General features: G+C 43.9%; 1 pseudogene; it reads left to right on the top strand.

The window, feature by feature from the left end:
• LOC144820089 (UPF0235 protein C15orf40 homolog pseudogene) overlaps positions 1–17,233 on the top strand; it is a 43,181-nt pseudogene extending 25,948 nt beyond the window's left edge.
• Positions 17,234–17,522: the final 289 nt, after the last annotated feature.

Here is a 17,522-nt window from a genome sequence, read left to right as displayed (position 1 = left end):
AAGAAACACCTTTGCCCAAACATGATGAAGAATGGTTTGTGGATGGTTCATGTATGAGACACGAACTTGTAGGCCTAAGTGCTGCATATGCTGTGGTCAATTTAGACAGCATTAAAGAAGCATCATGTTTATTTGGAATAAAGTCTGCACAAATAGCCGAATTGATTGCTCTGATAAGAGCCTGTAAATTGGGAAAAGACAAAAAAATAACAGTGTATACTGACAGTCAGTACTGTTATGGGGTTGTGCATGACTTTGGCCAATTATGGCTACAAAGAGAATTCCTGACTTCATCAGGTACCCCCATTCGAAATGGAAAGGTTATACAAGACCTTCTAGAGGCAATCCAATTACCGAAAGAATTGGCAGTGGTCAAATGTGTTGCTCATAAAAAGGGCATTGACCCTGTATCTTTGGGAAATGATTTTGCTGATCGAGTGGCAAAACAATGTGCTAAGGATCGCATGTCAATAAATATCAGACTGGGAGGGATTGGAAACAGCTGCCAACTTATGGTGTTTGAAGAAGTGCCTACCTGGGATGAAGTGAGAGAATGGCAGCATGCTGTGCCCTGGGAAGAGAAAGAGAAGTGGAAGGAACTTGGTTGTCGACCAAGACGTGAGGATGGTGTCATTGTGAGCCCAGATGGTATGCCTGTGTCACCTAGACACCTGCTTGCCCCTATGGCCAGATTGATACATGAAGGATCACACATTGGTAGGGATGCCATGGTTCTGGTATTTCAACAGACCTGGTACAACCCGAAATTCAGGAAGGTAGCAGAATCTCTTTGCCAGAGGTGCTTGACGTGTCAACAGTTTAACGCTGGCAAGAGAACAGTAGTTGAACTGGGAAAAATTGGGAAATCAGGGGGTCCCTTTGTGAGAATACAAATTGACTTCATCACCATGCCTCGTTGCGAGGGAAAAAGATATGTCCTTGTCATTGTCTGCCTATTTTCAAAATGGGTGGAAGCTTACCCTGTCCCACAGAGTGATGCCTTAACAGTAGCCAAATTGTTACTGCGAGAATTGATACCTAGGTTCGGGGTTCCAGTCACTATTGAATCAGATAGAGGCAAACATTTTCAGAATGAGGTAATCGATCAGCTCTGTAAAGCATTCGGAATCACACAAAAGCTGCACTGTGCATATCGTCCAGAGGCTTCTGGAGTAGTAGAGCAAATAAATGGCACAATAAAATCAAGATTGGCAAAAATGTGTGACTCAACTGGAATGAATTGGATTACTGCCTTGCCTCTTGTTCTGATGGGACTCAGAAGTATTCCAGATCGGAAAACAGGCCTGAGCCCCCATGAAATCCTAATGGGAAGAGTGATGAGACAAGCATGGGTACCAGGATACAAACTGTTAAGCATTACTGATGATTTGGTACTTGAGTACTGCAAGCAACTGGGTGACCAAGTGCGTTCTATCTCTCGCCAGATTGGGGAAGACGCCGTCGCCAACCCGACAACTCCAGTTCACAAATTGGTTCCTGGTGACTGGGTTAGAATCAAGAAGCACACTCGTTCGAGTTGCCTTGCACCGAGGTGGGGAGAAAAACGCCAAATAATACTGGTGACCACGACAGCGGTGAAGTGTGCAGGCGTTCCCAAGTGCATCCATGCCAGCCATACCCAGAAGGTGATACCAGACAAGAAGCCTGGAGCTGAAGGTTGTCCGGCTGAGGGGTCTGCAGACGTTGGTCCTGAAGTAGCTGATGACGTACAGCCAAGCACCAGTCCAGCTGAGGGTCCTGCAGACGTTGGTCCGGAGGTAGCTGATGATGAGCAACCGAGCACCAGCCAAGATGATTGGATGCCCATAATCGATCTCATTGAAGACCCAATCAGAACAAGAGAGCGAATCTACGAAGATAGGGAGTGGAATAGAGAGGTCGAGATAGGCACAGGCGAAGACCCTCAGATCATTGAGATTCACGTCAAGTCCGAGGACGAAGAAGAAGGTCAGACAGGGACAGAACAGGTGATTGACACACCTCCACTAACTCCTGAAATCGAAAAGGGACAGACTAGGACTAGTGTAAAAGTTTGAGCAGAAGAAAATCAAGGGATCGAAGTGCTTGAACAGGATCAGATAGAATTAGAAGAAAGTGTTCAGGACACAGAAACAGAGACATTCGAAAGCCAAACCCAAAATTCACCTGAACCAGGCCAGCTTAGAAACCAGGCAGAAGAAATAGATACAAGACCTGGGACTAGTCAGACAGGAAGGGAAGAGACAGAAGAAGTGCCACAAACCAATGAAAATAAAAGAGCATTAGAAGAAAGTCAACTCACAGTGTCAGCCAAAAGACTCAAGAAAAAGAAAAATATCGAACCAAAATACATTAAGAGACTAAGGCTGAGAATAAAAACAGTAGAAGAGAAACTTGCTGACAGAAGAAAAAGTATACGAATAGCAGAGCAAGCTGGAGAAAGCTCCAAAAGAAGGAGTGATCGAATAAAAAGACTGAACGAAAAATACCAGGATCCTGAATGGACATACCTAGTTTTGGAAAATTTTGAAGAACTTGATATTACTGACGAAAGCGACGGGGAACCGATTGCTGATTACTCTGCAGAGGAAGAGGACGAACCTCCGTGAAATTGCACAGCATAAAGATACCTGGACAAGGCCACAACGAGGGGTTGAAAACTTCTTCTGAGCCAAAATGTCTGATTCAAACGTGAGTGGTAGACCTAGCCGCAGTTGTTGCAAAACATACTGCAAAGTATGTATATGTAGTATAGTTATAGTTATATTAGTTTGGATAGGACTAACAGTTTTCATTCCTTTTATGGTAAGCAAAAATACTAATATTGACTCTACTCAGATTACCGACACTGAAGAGCTGACAACACGAAGTGTAGAAAGACGTGAAAAAGCACTCAGACAGACAAAACGAGACTTAGAAGCATCAGATGAGGAGGACTACATTATCATGGAGTTAAGAACCAGACTCATTTAAATGTTTTCGTAAACCTGTTAGTACATTATGTAGAAACTATGGAGATAGAAGATTGCTATGTCTGCATGAAGCTACCTACTTCTGTAGCTGAAGGCGTGACTTACCATCACCTGCCCCTGACATATGGAATTTCCTGTAGTATTTTGGCAAGCTTATTTTACAAAAGAGGACCGTTACAGTACTATTACTCTAACAATGACGTGATATTTTCTGAACTTCCTATACGTGGAAATCTGAATCCTGTACATACTAAAAGTGACGTTACACGTTATATGGGAGAATACTTTCTGACTATAGGTACCATAGACCTAAATGACGCACACAGGGACAACTTGACCTGTTCATTACATGAACAAGAGAAAATATTTTTGAACATGGCAGAGAAAAGAAGGGAGAGTTTCCAAAGAAAGGCAAATGACAAAAGACAGAAAACCCCAAAATGGGCTGAGGACATGGAAAGCACCTCAAATGGCGGGGCAGGGCCTGCTTTGTTGCTGGATTTCGAAAAGAAAGGGAAACTCTGTCTTCATCGCGAGAAGACTAGTTATTATAATAACATTTTCATTGGTTCCAGTCAATGTGAACACAATTACAAGGTAATTGGAGGTTGGGGTTTCAAAAATGGGTCAGAACCTGTGTTTCCCGGAATTTATTATATATGTGGAAACAAGGCTTATTTCAAATTGCCGGATCACTGGTATGGAAGCTGCTACTTTGGCATTGTCTTCCCGAAAATATACCATGTGAACGAAATTGCTGGAAGCAATGAAAATACTAATGGCTTAGTGCGTAGCAAAAGAGAAAGCGTAGGTGAAATAATGGGTAGTATTTTTAGTGCACTGATACCTGGAGTGGGAGTGGTTCTGAACACTCACAGAATTTGCAAATTATCCACAATAGTGGATGTGTTGTCTACTGACACGGCTCATGGATTTCTGCTGGTCAATACCGAAATGGTTGCGATCAGATCAATGGTTTTGCAGAACAGACTTGCTCTTGACACTTTATCAGCAAAAGAGGGCGGAGTCTGCCGGATGTTGAAGGCGCAACATTGTTGCACTTACATTCCGGACAAAAGTGTACAGCTCAAAAGATATGTGAAAAATATTACTAATTTGGAAAAGGAACTCAAACCACTCGAGGTTGACAGTGCCTGGAAGAGACTGGTTGATGGTCTCTCCAATGTAGGTCATTGGTTTGCTAGCTTAGGTAAAAGCTTATTGTTTAAGGTACTGATGCCAATTGGAGTGATAGGTTTTATCCTATTTCTCATATTAGTCTGTTGCAAATGTCGCAAACACAACAAGAAGTACCAAGTGAATGCGAGAGGTGTGAAACGGAGTGCGGATGAGCTTGAACTGGAAGAAATGAATAATCAGATTTACAAAAAGGTGAAAAATTCTCACCCTACCAAAAATGAGAAAGAGAAACTGAATCGCCTGTTGGAGGAGATAGAGTTGTACAAAGTGTGAAAGAAAGTTGGCATCTGGGTCCGTTATTTTGTGATGATAGTAAATATCATCAAAGAGGGGATTGATAGAGCAAGATTTCGCATCGCGACTTGCTCGAGTCATGAACCTCGAATCTGTTGTAATCCTATAAACAAATTGTACGTGGAGAAGTGTGGCTCACTGGTTAGAGGAGGCAGACCTGGAAGCAGAGGTCAGCCCGGGACCAGGGTTCAATTCCCGGCTCGGCGGGGTCTTGAGTCGTAAAATGTCCATGGACTCGACAATTCTCGCTCCGGTGCCTACTCGATTCACGGGTTCACACTCTGCGACTCTGGGCAATAGCTTGCTTAATCTCCACAACGGCCCCTCGCGGCGGGATGCCTGGCTTTCACCTTGCGGATACCCTGCCGGGGTTATCTCACAGGGGAATACCAGGACGGGTTCCCTAAGCAAGCGCTTAGAAACCGCTTGGTGATTTGCGCTATATAAATTCCTGTACATTTACTAATCTCCTTTATTTTTGATATGCGTGTGTATTAGTGAAGCTTGCCTATGTGTTCTACTAATACAAATAACCCTTGTACCTAAAATGGCCGCTGCTTGAATTTTCGCTTCTGCGCATGCGTTAGTCATACTCACGTGACTTTACGTAGATGTAGTTCTGGAGGGAAAGGGTGCGCATGCGTAATAGCCATAAAATGGCTGCTTAATGTGATAACGAGGTGAAGCTCGTGCTGTTGCTCATCGTGTCGTTATGTGTAGCACTTACCCTTAATCGCATAGTATATTTTTATGATGATAAACCTGAAGTGTGAAATCATGACATGTAATACATTCATTTATTTCTATGTTTTAATTTGTTTTCGCTTACTTTTCATGTATCGCGGGAAATGGGGGTCTGAATGTACTGAGAGCCATCTTGAAGGTCCCTTCCGCGCATGTGCGCGTCGCCAAGGAAGAAATAACCTTGGACAGTGGAACTCAGCCAGCTGGCAGCCACAGTCAAGATGCTCATGTGAAAGCCACCTCTGACCCAGCAAGATGGAGTTAACTGTTCTGAAACTGTTACAATGATAATTTTCTATTGTATTCTGTGCGACTTCTCATGGGAACCCCAATCTCGCTAGGCGGTACCCAAAAATGTAAATAGGGCCTTAGAAAAGTCTGTTCTGATTGGTGTGTTAACCCATCCTACCTTAGGACCAATCGAAAGGACCAATCGAAATTGGGGATTCTGACACTTTGCAACATTTGGGGGTGGTACACTGACCCAAAATAGTATATCTAGCCTAGGTTCAGCTAGAGAAATTGTCCGACTTGTCCGAATAGCTGACCTGTCACTGACCCAACGCACTCAATAGGTGACTGAATACAGAGCGCTGCGGAGCACTCTGTCTGAATTTGACCATAGACTCAAAGGTTTTACTAAACCTTAAGTGCTGGCGGAGCACTTTGCTGGGGAGTTCGCTAACCCAATCGGGGTTCTGACTGATAGCGCAGAGAGGGTGGAGCGCAGGCGTTGCTTCCGAACTGCGGGTGCTGGTCGTGCCTTGGAGGTCCTGTCCTGATCCTAATCTAGGTTTCCTGTCCTGTCCTGGGGTGTCCATTCTGCACCTGCTGTCCCGTTGATGACTGACCTTCCTGGGGGTATTTCCTGCCCTTAACTGACCCGTGGCCAGGGTTGGTTTTCACACCAGTCTAGGTAAATATCTTGCCGAAAACTCTAAACTGCACCTTTCTATTTTCTGTCTCTGCTTCAATAAAGACATACCTTTGCATTTGATAATTTTCCATGCTTTCCGCAACCATTGCCTATCATAAAGTCATTTGCATTTAACTTCATAGCGTGTTCCTATGTTACCCTACCTGTTAGAAATCATTTTCTCCATTGCAGTTTGCAATTTTCTGATGTGGTCTATAATTTTCTCATATAAAACTGACTGAAGTAATTTTCTAGAGTAATAGCGTATTCCACTTTTCACTCTTATTATAGCTGTTTAGGATTCCTAATTTCCCTTTCATATTTCTGAAATATGTTTTCCGTAGTATAAATGTATAATTGCATAAACTTGCCCCTTTAAAGATGTCTATTCTTAAGTTCCATTTTTAGCGTGTTCCCTGTCGCACTATCATTTAGAAAACCTAAATGTTGGCCCTTACTTTGTTCCTTTATGGATATGTGATTTCCGTCATCTTGATTATTGACTGCCTGTTAACTGTAAACCTTATAATTTCCGAAACTGATTTCTAGATAAAATTCTTAAAACTTCCCAGTTGTCCGTGGTCATTTGATAAATATCAAAGTTATTTAATGTTGGGTTTGTATTTCTCCTGCCTTTCCTTTTACAGCTAGCTCCCTGACCCATCGTGGTCATAGGTACCCGTAACAGTGGATGGTAAGTCGGGTACACTGGAAATAATCGAAAGGGACCCATGATTATTGGTAGTAGATTGTAAGGTCATCTGATCAATGTATATAGTGTATTGAAGTATATGGGCCCGAAACCTAAGAGTTGTAATTATTGGTCGGGTGACCTGCGATCTCTATCAAAAACTTTACAGATATAGATACAGAGGCCCTCCCAGACCATATGGCCAGTGTAGGGCTCAATCAACTGGTTAAGGAAACAACCCACTCGTCAGGGCACTGCCTGGATGGAATCTTTTCAGACCATCCCAACCTTCTATGGAATAAAACCCTACCACTTATCTGGTCAGATCACAGAGAAGTGCTGTTTAAAATCTGTCTACCTCTCAAAGAATCCACAGGTTTATCAAACAAAGCTTTTAGCTTCCGGCCTTGGCATAAAATTAAGAGAGATGAACTTAGTAAGACACTACTAGGCTCACATAAATGTACCCCGGTAAACCTAGATGAGGCAGTTATAAACTATCGTTCCTGGATGTACCATGTGGTGCAACAATTAGCCCCCTCAACCACATGGTACCTAACCAGGAGCTTGGTTCAATAAATCCCTAAAAGAGCAAAAGCAGACCTGCAGAAAACTAGAAAGGAAATGGAGACTAGCCAACAATGATCATACAGCACAAACTGGCCATGCACATCTATAAACAGCTCATTCTTAAAGCCAAATCGGACTTTATTAAAGAAAATATTGAAGCATCTAATGTCTGTGCAAAAGAATTGTTTGCTACGGTAAACAAAACTCTCCAAGCTCCCTGAAATTCAAAGCCAGGGCAATAGTCAGCAATTTTTGTAACAGGCTAGCAAATGCCTTTCAACTTAAAGTCAACCAAGTCTTCAACAGCTTTACCCCCCAAGTCAAATCACCTGCACTTATTGATACAAATTATTGGGACAGTAGATCCCACCAAACCAACATAGCCAGTCCTCCAATCACCATCCTATCTGTTTTCACCAATCACCCTTGATTGCACTATTGAATTAATCTCCCTAATAAAGTCAGGATCCCCCTTTGAACCCTGTCCTCCTAAAATCTAGTCCCGGAAATCATGGGACCTGCCCTTTGGCCCATTTTTAACACCATGATCTCTTCAGGGGCTTTTCCTACTGACTGGAAAAAAGCCTCCATATTGCCCCTCTTGAAAAAGCCAAATTTATATATAGACCGATCTCTAAAATACCGTTCCCGGCTAAAACCATAGAAAAATATCTAAATGAGGAACTTTCCGCCTTCCTCATGGAAGGCGATATCCTAGATCATTCACAATTTGGCTTCCGGGCCCACCACAGTATGGAACTTAGGCTAACCCTTGACAAAGGTGGGAGTGCTGCCCTGATACTTTTAGACCTCTCGGCGGCTTTCGATACTGTCAATCATGACGTACTGGTCGATCGTTGTGCCTCACAGGGAATAAGGGATAAAGCACTCCTCCTACTCAGATCTTTCCTGTCAAACATGGACACAATCCATAGCACTTGACTCGTTTGTCTCCCCAGACTTCACACTGCCCTATGGAGTGCTTCAGGGCTCGTCACTGGGCCCCACCCTTTTCAATCTTTATGTCACTCCATTGGCCAAATTTGTAAAAAGAATTGGATTTACGCTGGTGTTTTATGCGGACGACACGCAAATCATAGTGTCTATTAATAGTTTGTCCGTAGAGACTGTGTCTTGGTTTAAAAACTGTATAAGTCATACTGGGAAGTGGATGCAGACAAACTGTCTTAAACTCAACACCTGAAAAACAGAAGTCATGCTTTTTGGCAACCCATCCATGTTCTCCTTCGAGCCCCAGTTCACCCATACGACAGCAACATGTTTTTTCATCCTCAAGATTTTGAGGAGGATACTACCGCTCATCCCACTACAGCTCAAGAAAACAGTGGTCACAGCCTTGATTGGTTATAGACTGGACTACTGCAACACCCTTCTGACCAGTGCAAGCAAACGTAGCCTACAAAAATTGCAGACTACCCAAAATGCTGCAGCTAAAGTTTTGCTTGGGCTCTCTCGTTTTCCCTCAGCCTCTAAGGCTCTTGCAGAGCTACACTGGCTGCACATCGGCAAGCGCATCCAGTTTAAGGCCTTGTGCATTACATTTAAGGCCTTACACGGCAAGGGTCCACAACAACTATCACAACTCCTCAGACCCTACATCCCAGGCAGATCACTAAGATCGGCTAACTTTGGCAACCTCGCCATCCCCAAGATTTCAAAAGCAAAATGGGGAGGCAAAAGCTTCTCCTATAGCACCACTAAACTCTGGAACTTCTTGCCCACCTCCCTGAAAAACTAATGCAACCTGCTCCAATTTAGGAAGCGCCTAAAGACCTGGCTCTACCAGTAACTCTACTCTTGAAATAACTGTCTTCTAGTGTTTTCAGCGCCTAGATACCTCCGGGTTATGTCGCGCTTTAGAAATCCTTCATTCCATTTAATTTCATTCATTACATAGTGACAACATTCCCAAATCTTCCCATCCCACGAAACCTGAACATTCACTTGACCTTGGACAGTACACCATTCCTGATACATAATGAATAGACACCTTTCTCCAACATATTAGTTCATTTTTTTTTTTTTAAATGTGTTTTTATTGCAGAATTAGAAACAAGACCACATCAGAGGCCAGTCATTACACATGCTGCAACACAGCCTGAAAGACAACAGAGGCACCATACACAGCCATTTAGCCCACATCCCGGAGGTTGGGCGGCGCTGCAGAACCCTCCTTCCCAGGAAGATAGCTCTGTGTACCCCTGTCCCAGGATTCGACCAGCATCACATTTTAGTATCTGCTTTTATCCCCCTAAAACACCCCCCCCCCCCCATGTATCAACAAGCGCACTCCAAATGCTCCAGGAAGGACCGCCAGTAGCTCAAACCCGGTCCGACATAGTCCAACATATTAGTTCTTCACATCTCTGCCAAGATTTTCTTCTCAGGCCTCACTATCACTAAATCATGTTACTCCTTTCTCTAGCTAACAAAGCCTTGTAGCAGCATCTGCGGAGGAGAAACCTTGCAAAGCAAAGAAAAAATAGATTTCGAAATTCAGGCCTAGTCAAATTAGCTTAGGTGAACACTAAAATAAGTACATCAATCACATAATTATATCGCCACATAAAGCTTCATCATAAATGCAGCAGTATAATGTAACTTAGATAAATGATTCAATATGAATTTTAAAAAAGCAACATCATTTGAAACATAAGTGTAAATATGTATGATAACAACATTTAGTTTGTGGTTAGATCAAACATTAATGTGCACAAGTTTATGATTCTCTAATTTCTACAGTGAATGCATTTCAGTAATATAGTTGAATATTTCTCTTGTCATTAATAAAGTTAGGCACACAGAATATATGGTGCGAAGTAAACATAAATATTGCACTTCAGAGACGTGTAAGGTAGGAGCTAAAATTACGATGCTCCAATCTCCCCCCTGATGGCGAATCAAGACATCACAATCAGATACAGACCAATCAAAACCTAATGGGCTTCATACATTTTCGTTTGGATTCCTCCAGATGTTTAAGGCCATTGTAGTATTTACTCTTGCTCTATTCTAAGTCTACATCTGCTCCCTTCCTTTTCGCTCCCCTCTTAGCTTGTATGCTCTTATATCCCTTAAAGATCAAAACCAGGAATATTGCACAAACAGCAATTATCACTAGGGGCTTCAAGATGAATCCCACTAATCCACTTCCCAAATCTCCAAACCATCTACCTACTGAATCAAATCCATTTTCGATTGCTTCCCAAGCACCTGTCGCTTCTAACTCCTTCAAATCTCCCTTCAGATCTAAGATGTTTTTGATAAACTTCTTCAAATCTTTTCTTTTGTTAGGGATGAAAATACAACATTGTTTGACCTTTAACAGCTGACAGACTCTGCCCTCTTTTGCGAGGAGGATGTCTACAGCAAGAGGATTCTACAAAACCACAGATCTTACAGCAAACATTTCAGTATGTACAACTAATAAAGCTCTTGCTGTACTGGTGGAAGGTTTATTTACTATGGTGGACAACTTTCTAATTTTGATGTCATTTCAAAATCACACCTTCAGATGTAGTCATTGCACCAAAAATATCTCCTACTACTTCTCCAGCACTAGCTCCTCTTTTGGGTCTATCCTTCTGCTCTCACACAGGGTCCTCAAAATGTTCCACGTACTAAATTTTCGGGAAAACCTAAAGAACATGTATTATACAATCCTTTGGGCAACCAAAAATTTGCATGTACTCCACAGACATAATAAACTCCAGGAATAGCAGGATCTTTACCTGCCAATGATGATTCCTAATGACCTTTAGCTTTGAAGGAGTGTTCATATTCACTCTTTCCCAGAAATTTTGTGTCAGCTGTAGACTTTTCCCTAAATATGAATCATTTACCTTTGTGACTCCAATCTAGATTCAATGTGGCTTGATTTCTGGCTACTTGATGCTCAGCTTTCTTTCTAGCCCACTGATATTCAACTTTAATCTTCTTTGATTTAGATTCCATCCTGCTCCTTCTGTCCTTAACTGAATTTATAAAGATTTTTCCCTACATCTGTTAAGAACCAAGTCAAATTATTTTGATGAGCAGTAAAAGTGTCTAGTCTCATGATGGCTTTGAGGAATCTTTCAACTCTCTCTATATTTTTTGACTCGGGTTGATGATTTAAATGCTCAACTGTGGGAACTTCTAAAAAGATTAAATCATAATTCAAAAATTATACTGAAAGTGTCCATATGGGAAAGGTCCATTACAACGTCGGCATTACATCGCAATGCCTTTACAACGCAACTTTTACAACACAGGTGTCTTTACATCGCATGCCATTACAATGCATGCCACTACAACGCATGTCAATACAATGCATGCCATTACAACGCATGCCATCACAATGCATTATAAGGTTAGTAATGGAGATTTTTAAGTTTTTGGGTGGGTATAGGTTTTGGGGTAGTTGGGCATAGTAATTTGTAACCCTACGCAATCCAACACTTTCCCTACTGTTGCACTCATTGGAGTGGGAATAGTTATTGTTACCCCTACGCTAGCCAACACTTTCCCTACTGTTGCATTCACTGGAGGGGGAATAGTAAATGTTACCCCTACGCTATCCAACTGTTACTCTATTGTTGCACTAAAAATATTATGCGTTGTAATGGTATGCATTGTAATGGAATGCGTTGTAATGGTAGTTTTCAAAAATGCGTTGTAAAAACTGCAATGTAAAACCATGCATTGCAATTGATTGCATTTTAATGTCATATATTTGTCCATATGAAAAGACTCATTAACTCTAGATCTAATCTCGGTTAAACTAGGGGACATGGGTGAGTATAATCCTACAAGCAGCAGAATCAGTATAAAAATGACAGCTATTAACACACCTCTGAATATATACCTACGTCTACTATTGTTATTACTAGGTTCCATAATTTTTCTGAAATCAGACCTTTGGGTAGAGAAGAACAGCAGGAAAGTCTTATCTATCAGTTTCCACCTGTGCAAATGGCAAAACAAAGTTTGAATAATGTGCGATGAATTATTTGCAAAGTCTTGCTTAGCCCTTCTCTGTGTTCTTTTATTATTTATTATTTAATTATTTATTTAACAAACTTATAAAGCGCGGCTGTCACCATTGCAGGCATCCTGGCGCTGATAAGGTCTGAGGAGGCGGAAAAGAACACAGGGAGTGCCAGCTTCAGGCAGTTACCTTGGGAAATAGCCAGGTTTTAATCATTTTTCTAAAAGGAAGGAGTTCAGTGATGTGTCTAATCTCAACCGGGAGAGTATTCCAAAGTATAGCAGCTGCCACCTCAAAGGATCTGCCACCAGCTCGGACCTTCCTGAATCTGGGGACCACTACCAGCTTAGCATCTGAGGATCGAAGTCGTCTGGTTGGAGAATACCAGGCAAACTTCGATTGCAAGGGGGCTGGGCCAGATCCATGGAGAGCCCTGAAGACTATGAATTGAATTGTATTGGCCTTGAATTGTATCCTCTGTCTGACCGGCAGCCAGTGAAGTTTGCCCAGGGCGGACGGCCCGTGAGATCTTCGCGGAAGCCCTAAGGCCAATTTGGCCGCCGCGGATTGGACCCTTTGGAGCCTATCCAACAAGAACCCAGGAGAACCAAGCAGAAGGGCATTACAATAGTCCAACCTGCTGAGGATGGTACACCTTACCACTTGGGCACGGGCATGGATAGGTAGGAGAGGCAGGACTTTCCTCAGGGATCGAAGAATGGCAAAGCAGCAGGCAGACGCCTTTTGCACGTGCGTCTCCATACTGAGCCTTTGGTCCATCATGACCCCAAGATTGCGGACTGATTCCACCGGCCGTACTATGGACCCATTTTCCGGGGGCCAAAAGTTGTTTGGGAATGGCCGGGAAATCTTGGTTCCGGCGCTAAAGAGCACCTCCGTCTTCCCTGCATTAAATTGGAGGGAGTTGTCCTTTAGCCACCGAGACGTGACACGCAGGCAGTTGTGGAGCACCTCCACAGATATAGATTCCTCCCCTTCTAAGGAGAGGATCATCTGCGTGTCGTCAGCATAGTTGACAATCCTGATATTAAAGCTTTTAATAAGAGAGATCAAAGGTCTGAGATACAGATTAAAAAGAATCGGGCTAATTGCCGAGCCCTGGGGCACCCCGTGTGATATTAAAGAAAAGGCTGACTGAAAAGGTGGCATGGATACTGCCTGCTGCCTATCCTGCAGGAATGATTGGAACCACTGCAGCGCTGTTCCTCTCACTCCTGCCTCAGACAGCCGCCTAAGCAGAATCTTATGATTCACCGTATCAAAGGCGGCAGACATATCAAGCAGGATCAAAAACGCTGCCTGCCTTCTGTCTGCCCGCCTTTGAAGCTCGTCCATAGCGGTGATTAGAGCTGTTTCGGTTCCGTGGGCAGGCCGGAAACCGAATTGATCCCCATCCAGTAGTTGATGACATTCCAGATGGTTAGAAAGAGTGTTACTAACCAAACGCTCGACGATCTTGGCCGGGAAGGGTAAAAGGGAAATGGGCCTATAATTTTTTGAGCAGTCTGGATCCAGGGAGGGCTTTTTTAGCAAAGGAGAGACTAACACCCGTTTCCATTGAGCTGGAACAGTACCAGTCACCAGAGACTGGTTACATATAAGGTGGAGTGAGGGGAATAATTCTTCCTCGAATTCCTTCCAGATTTTAGGAGGTACAGGATCCAAAGGAGACCCAGAGGAAATCCCTCTGGCTAGCTTCGTAAAGGCCTCGTATGTCAGGGGCTGGAACTCACATAACAAATCTTTTGTTGCCATGACTGGGCCAGTCGCCCATGCCACGGGAGGCCCAGATCCTGTATCAGAGGACAGAGCACCATCTGGAGTATTCAAGTCCTTAAGGATAAGGTCAATTTTATCCTTAAAAAATACAGCAAGATTGTCGCACAGATCTTGGGAAGGGACGATAGCGTTTCTGGGGCACTCAGGATTAGTAACACTGTTGAGTATGTTGAAAATGCTCCTAGAATCGTTGGTGGAATTGCAGATCACAGAAGAGTAGTGTTCTGCCTTAGATTTGTTAATCTGATTCTTATAAATCATGACCTTGTTTTTCCACACCTCCTTAGAAGTTTCGTTGTAATCCCGTCTCCATCTTCTCTCCGCTTGTTTACATCCCAGTTTTAGGTATCTTAGGTTGTCATTAAACCAGGGGGAAGAGTCTTTACCTTTACAGCTACGTATTTTTAGCGGAGCATGTGCCTCAAGGATAGTTGTGATGCCACTACAGAGAGAGGAATAATTGTCTTCTATTTGCTTTTCCCCATTGAAAAACTGGTCAGTGTGGAAAACCCTACCAAGGGAGTGCAGACGTGCGAGAACCCTCCAATCTCTGCACTTAAAATCCCTAGTAGTTGCAGGGACCTTGTGGAGACCACCGTTCATGTGTATAAAACCAGTGAGTGGTCTGTCCATTCCATAGGTAAGGCTTCATCCATCATCACCAGATGAGGAGCGGCGAATAACAAATCTAAGAGGTGTCCAGCTTTGTGGGTTGCCCCGGTCACCAGCTGGTGAAGGCCGAAACTTTCACAAGTTTGGAATAAATTGCCGAGACCTGAGTCAAGGGCGCCGTTGCGCCAGAGATTAAAGTCCCCAAGGATAATCAGCTTATGGTGAGAGAAGGCAATGTCGGTGAGGGTAGTCAGTAAAGCTTGTTGCTGTTGGAGGCTAAACGCCCCTGGCGGGCGATAGCACAATACCCCAGTAACCGTAGTACCAGAGTGGGCATGAATTGATAAGCCGAGAAGCTCTGTGCCCGCAATGGGGCCTAAAACCACAACTTTAATACTGCAGGCTGCTCTGAAGATAACACCTACCCCCCCGCCTCTTCCACTCGGTCTAGGAGTGTGGAGAAATTTAAACCCAGGAGGACAAGCAAATCCAGGGTCCACCGCACAGTCAGGACGAGTCCATGTTTCCGTCATGAAAAGAATATCTAATTCATGAGTTTCAATCAGGAGCTGGATCTCTGTGCTGTGCCTAGGTAAGGACCTCACATTCAGAAGCCCACATTTTAAAAGATCATTACTCAGAAAGTCGACTCGTGGAAGTGCCGTGTGTGACAAAGCAATTGTCCTTTATCCGCATGGTGCTTACCAATAAGAAGAAGCGCCTCTCTTGAGTAAGGGGGTCCAGAAGGTAGCTGTTCAGGATCGGATAAACCGAAACAGGCAGCGTAGCTGGCGCACGGCGCTACCTTGGCCCGGACGGACGCAGACGGGCTTGCCTTAGGCGCGCCTTCGGCGCGCAAATGGCGCGTCCGCTGCGCTTCCGGAAGAAGCACATGATTTGTAGTTATGGACGACGGAGGTAAGGGGGCGTGGCCTCAATGAACGCCGGAATGGCGGCAATAGTTAGAAGTGATTCTTCCGCGGCAGCGCTGAACTCCGCTGCGCGGCCTGACCAGGATCAGGCTAGTGCCCAGAATCAAGTGCCAGGAGGGGGAGAGGGGTAAGTAATACAACACACAATAAGTGACTCTCAAAATTTTTAAAAAGTTATCAGAACACACTCCCGGCGTCCGCCTCAGGAGAACTAAAAATGAATCAACCGGCGCTTGTACTCAGCGTCTTATGTGTGCTCGGCGATGGGCGTGGCCTCAGGAAGGGGGCGTGGCCTCAATGAACGCCGGAATGGCGGCAATAGTTAGAAGTGATTCTTCCGCGGCAGCGTTGAACTCCGCTGCGCGGCCTGACCAAGATCAGGCTAGTGCCCAGAATCAAGTGCCAGGAGGGGGAGTGGGGTAAGTAATTCAACACACAATAAGTGACTCTCAAAATTTTTAAAAAGTTATCAGAACACACTTTAAGTGACAAACTTACACTCCTTCAGTAGCCTTGGGCCACAGTACTCTTTTTAGTCATTTTCAACAAAGTCTATTTATATTGTCAGAAGAACATTTCAAAGTTTAGTCTAGAAGTCAAACTAATTATAATTCATGTCAATCTATTCCTTGGCAAAGTAAAGTCAAAACACAGTTTCCCACGAGTGGATATTCATGGAGGTTCAGTTGGAATTGCACTTTTATCCTCCAGGTCCAAAAACTCTTTCTCTTGGTCAGTTATTGTAAGGAAGGTCCGTTCAGGGAAAGAGTACTTTGACAGGGTGCTCTAGCTCTCTTTGATTTCCTGAGTGCAGCCCTCCATCACTGTCACTCCGGTCAGAGTCCTCAGTTTCCTCTGGAATAGTGTATGGCACATGTTCCTCAGGCAGATCCGCTCTCTCTCTCTCTTGCCTATGTGAAAAAAGTTCTTCAGTTCTCACTCGCATTACCACAGAACTAGATCTTTTGTCAGGGTTTGAATCTGGCTCATTCAACATCACAGGACAAGACCCTCCTGCCTCAGCGTCAACTGTTGAATCATCAAGACCCCTGCTCAGACCGAACGTGTGCTGTTTCAAGCTCGTGTTGGTCCTCCACAGCTTGTCTAACCTGCTTCTGATTCCTTTCAGTCACAACTGGTACTTATGGGAGAGATGCTGTCACTTCATCAAGGGGGTACACAACTCTGCAAATGTGGGCAGTGTGCACCCAGTTGGGGAGACCTCCACACTTAATGGTGGTCATTGTCCCCAAAATGTCTCAGTGGAGACCATGAGGTTCTAAGCACATTTTTCTGACGTGCTTCTTCACCAGAACCCAGTTTCTGGGACTGAGGTGTTGGCACTGCTTCTGATGTGGCAGGGCTGTGGCGGCTCCAACCTGATGAGTCACAGAATGCACCACGTCAGCTAGTCCTTTGCAGTAATCAAGAATCATGTTGTCTGTAATGTTCACATGTGCATTCTCAGGTACAGCTGGCATTCTCATCGCTCTGCCCATGATTATTTCATGAGGAGACATTCCTGTCCTCCGATCAGGAACACTGCAAAGACTCATCAATACAAGAGGCAACGTATCAGGCCATTTCAAAGACATTGAAACACACTGTTGTAACCATGGTCATTGTTCACCCTATTCCCTGTTTCCCCTTTCACCCCTCCCTCCTTCCTCTTTGCATGTTGGTACATTCCATTCTGACAGCCAGGCGCCCGCTCTGGAATGTTGACAGAGCGGACCGGCGTCCTGGTTAACAAGCTGACGGCTTTCTGATGTGATTTACTAACCAATAAAGAAACATGAAT

This window comes from Lissotriton helveticus, chromosome 2_1 (assembly GCF_964261635.1).
Source record: "Lissotriton helveticus chromosome 2_1, aLisHel1.1, whole genome shotgun sequence".
Lineage (NCBI taxonomy): Eukaryota > Metazoa > Chordata > Amphibia > Caudata > Salamandridae > Lissotriton > Lissotriton helveticus.
The sequence above is the reverse complement of the archived record's forward strand: the minus strand, read 5'-3'. Positions and strand labels throughout refer to the sequence as shown.